This window comes from Mus pahari, chromosome 17 (assembly GCF_900095145.1).
Source record: "Mus pahari chromosome 17, PAHARI_EIJ_v1.1, whole genome shotgun sequence".
NCBI classification, from domain to species: domain Eukaryota; kingdom Metazoa; phylum Chordata; class Mammalia; order Rodentia; family Muridae; genus Mus; species Mus pahari.
In genome coordinates, this window is record NC_034606.1 from 23,957,793 (window position 1) to 23,962,329 (window position 4,537).

A 4,537-nucleotide genomic window follows, 5' to 3' on the forward strand; every position below is an offset into this window, starting at 1 on the left:
GTGCCTCACCACCCGATACAAAATCGGCGAATAGCTTGAGTATTGATGGACTTCTCAGTTTACTGTCTCAGGTGCCCACCTGCTTGCCCTCTCACCCTCTTCCTCCTTCTCTGGTTTGTTTGTTTGTTTGTTTGTTGTTTTGTTTGTCCCCACCCCCACCCCGGGAGATAGTCTCTCTATGCAGCTTGGCTGTCCTGAAGGTCACTCTGGAGACTGATTGTCCTTGAATTCACAGAGACCTGCTGGCTCTGCCTTCCCAGTGCTGGGATTAGAGGCTCGTGCACCACGCCTGGCGAGGAGCTCCCCCCCCCACCCCCACCGTTCAGTCTGGCCAACAGTCTTATGAGAACTTGCTACTTTCACCCCATGCTGTGCATGTACGAGGACTTGGGAGCAGAAAAGCTGAGTCAATAAACGTGCCGTGGTGTCGGCCCTACACCGTGTATACCTGCTTGCAGAATAGTGTTTTCCTTTTTTAAAATTTTTTTTAGTTAGCATACGAACAGTAGGTTTCATTATGACATTTTATGTATTTAATTCTTTGGTACCGGGTCTCATCTGTAGCTCAGGCTAGGTTTGAAGTTGCTGTCACCTTTCCGTTTCAACTGCCCGAGAGCTAGGATCTCGCCAGGTTGGCTTCAAAGGTACAATTCTGCAGTAGTGCTCCCCTCTGGCCTCCCCATCTCAGAGCTGTGTAACGTGACTCATTGATTGATTGGTTGATTGACTTGATAGACTTAGTCTCACATATTAAGCAGACACATAATGATGAGCAGCTTGCTGGGAGGTCTCAGCGTGGACTATAAATGTGAAAAGATGATTGTCTTGTTAAGTACTGGCTCCCAACTAGATCATAGGGCTCTTTCTAAGTCTCCTTCTTTCCCCTGATGACTTTCAGGTAAGATCTACTGTTTCAGGCAACTTTTTAGCTTCTGAGACATAAATCTGGTTTCAGTTTAAAACAGATGTTTTCTGAAAAATGGTTGATAGCACTGGTCTAAACGATATGCAGAGCCTAGCACCGTGGTGAGCACCATGGTGGGGCGTGGGCTGGCTGTTTCGCTGTCTTTTCTCAGGCCTGTAACACTAAGCAGAGAACACCAAGTGGACCCTAGTAAATCACAACGGATGCTTCCATAAAACCTACTCCAAGTCGGACAACCACATAGATGCATCTTACCACCCAGAAAGTGTCAACTCAGTCACTCTTCTCCGTGCATGCCATCGCAGACTCTGTCATCACACCCATTTTGTAGATGAGAGAACTGAGGCCTACCCCGGGTTGGCACACTGTCCACTGCAACCAGAGGGCTGGGCTGGTTGACTCTATAGTCTGTATTTTGGATGCTCCGTTGTCTCTCAGGAGGAAGCAGGGGCTGTGTAGAATAATTCTGAAGTGAAGAAAAGACTGACTTGTGAAATATAATTAAAACAACCCAAGGCAAGTTGAGGGGAGTGCAGGAAGGGTGAGCCACACGCACTTTCACGTGGGTGGGGAACGGCTGCTGTCACCGTCACTGGCATCTGCCAAGTCTCATTCCTCAGGATGTGGCAACTGGCTGAGTGCCTCTGGTAGCCACTTAGATTCTGTTCCCCCACCCCACCCCCACGCCTTTTGCCTTCTGTCCCCGGTGCCCGAGACATCTGCTTCTGACTTTCCTCAGCCTCCTCTTTCTAAGAGGCTGTCTGAATCAGCGGCTGAGAGAGACCAACTCTGGGCTGCCTCTATCTGTGTCTGTAGAAAGAAATGCATAAACAAATGGCCTGTAAAATAAAAAACAAAATGATTTCTTTAGTGCATGGATAGCTTGCGGAAGTTGCTTTTCTCCATCCACCACGTGAATCCCAGGGCTCAAACTCAGGATGTGGGGCTTGGTGACTAGCACGTCTACCTACTGAGTCCTCTTATTGGCTGCTCTCTTTATTTATATTTATCTATATCTCTATTTTGATACATATATTATTTAAAGAAAAAGATTTTATTCCTGTAGTGGTCTCTTGTGAGGCTATGCCAGTGCCTGGCAAACACAGAAGTGGATGCTCACAGTCAGCTATTGGATGGAACACAGGGCCCCTAATGGAGGAGCTAGAGAAAGTACCCAAGGAACTGAAGGGGGCTGCAACCCTGTAGGTGGAACAACAATATGAACTAACCAGTACCCCCTGAGCTCGTGTCTCTAGCTGCATATGTAGCAGAAGATGGCCTAATTGGCCATCATTGGGAAGAGAGGTCCCTTGGTCTTGCAAACTTTATATGACCCAGCACAGGGGAATGCCAGGGCCAAGTAGTGGGAGTGGGTGGGTAGGGGAGCAGGGGCGGGGGGGAAGGTATAGGGAACTTTTGGGTAGCATTTGAAATGTAAATAAAGAAAATATCTAATAAAAACAAAAACAAAACAAAACAAAACAAAAACAGATTTTATTCCTGAAATACCACTGTCTCTACTCCCCTTCCTGTATCTGTACTTAGATCAAGTATTCATGATTGCTGATTCTGTCTCCACCTTCTGAGGCATTTGGTAGTCACATGGGTTCTGGGGATCTGAACCCCAGTCATCCTGGTTAGCAAGTGCTCTAACTGCTGAGCTGCCTCCTAGCCCCCAATTCGACCAGTTTTGTTTTGTTTTTCGAGACAGGGTTTCTCTGTGTAACCAGCCCTGGCTGTCCTGGACTGGCTTTGTAGACCAGGCTGTTCCCCCTCTACTTATTCACTTTATATCCCTCTCACCACCCCGCTCCTGGTCACTCCTTCCCACAATCCTTCCCCCCCCACTCCCCTTCTCCTCTAAGCAGGTGGGGAGCCCCCTGGATATCCCCCTTCCCTGCTCTGGCACTGCAAGGCTCTTCCTCTCCTACTGAGTCCAGATAAGGCAGCCCAGCTAGAAGATCGTATCCCATGTACAGGCGGCAGCTTTTGGGTTAGCCACCCCCCCCCCCGCCTCCCACGTTCAGGACCCACACCAAGAAGAAGTTGCACATCTGCTACATATTTGCAGGGAGGCCTAGGTCCAGCCCATGTATGTTCTTTGGTTGGTGGTTCAGTCTCTTGAGAGCCCCAAGGGTCCAGTTTGATTCTGTTGGGTCTTCCTGTGGAGTTCCTATCCCCTTAGGGCTGCGTCCTTCCTCCTATTCTTCCTTAAGAGTCCCCCAAGCTCCATCCACTGTTTGGCTGTGGGTGTCTGCATCTGTCTGAGTCAGCTCCTGGGTGGAGCCTCTCAGAGGACCACATGCTCCTGTTTGGAAGCATAACAGAGTATCATTAATAGTGGCAGGGACTGGTGCTTGCCTATGGAATGGGTCTCACATCGGGCTGGCTATTGGCTGGCTCTTCCCTTACTCTCTGCTCCATCCTTTGTCCCTGCATTTCTTGACAGGATAAATTTGGGGTTGAAAGTTTTGTGGGTGGGTTGATGTCCCATTCTCTCTGCCTGACTACTGGAGGTAGCCTCTTCAGGTTCCGTATCCCCAGTGCTGTGAATCACAGGTAAGGTCACCCACATTGATTCTTGGGTTCCTCCCTCATCCCAGGTCTCTGTCTCTTCTTGGAGATGACCTCCCACCTTCCCACCTCCATCAATTGCAGATTGTCATTATTCTCATGGCCATCTGGCCATCCCTTTTGTCCCTCCCCACACCTGTTCCAGCATCCCCTATTCCCCTTCCCATCTCCTCTCTCACCCATTTCCCTTCCTCTATCTGCCTCTTATGACTATTTTATTCCTAATTGTATTTTTAATGTCATTAAAAAAAAAAGATTTATTTACTTTAAGTATATGAGTATACTGTCGATCTCTTCAGACACATGGAAACACAGCATCAGATCCCTCCCATTACAGATGGTTGAGAGCCACCTTGTGGTTGCTGGGAACTGAACTCAGGACCTCTGGAAGAGCATTCAGTGTTCTTAACCACTGAACCACCTCTCCAGCCCTTATGTCTCTCTCTCTTTTTTTTTTTTTTTTTTTGGAAGGAGAATTAGTGGCAGGGCTGTGGTGCATTTCAAAATTCAATTTTTGAATTTAGGGGGTTAAGTAAAAGACCCATGGGTAGGGAGTCCAAGCAAGCCACAGGCAATTGGAGAGTTCCCAACTCAGGTCTCAAATTCTTGTTGCTCAATGAACAATAATGATCACTAACATCTCTTGAATTCCTATTATTGTCAGTCCCCAATATTACATATATTCTTATTTTGGTAAGCCTTACCGTACCTTGAATGTGAAATGTCTCCTGTAGGCTCGTGTGTTTGAACTCTTGAGTATGCAGCTAGTGGCAGTGTTTTATATGCTTATAAAACCTTTAAGGGGTGGTGAACCCTGGCTAGTGGAAGCGGGTCACTAAGAGTTGGCCTAAAAGTGTTGAAGTCTGACCCTCCTCCCTACCCACTGTTTCCCAGCTACCTCAGGGTTATGCCTGCATGACATTTCCTGGTGCGATGGATTGTGTCCCTTCTGGAAGTGTCAGCAGAAATAAACCCTTATTTGTTTGTTTGTTTGTTTTTTGAGACAGGGTTTCTCTGTATAGCCCTGGCTGTCCTGGA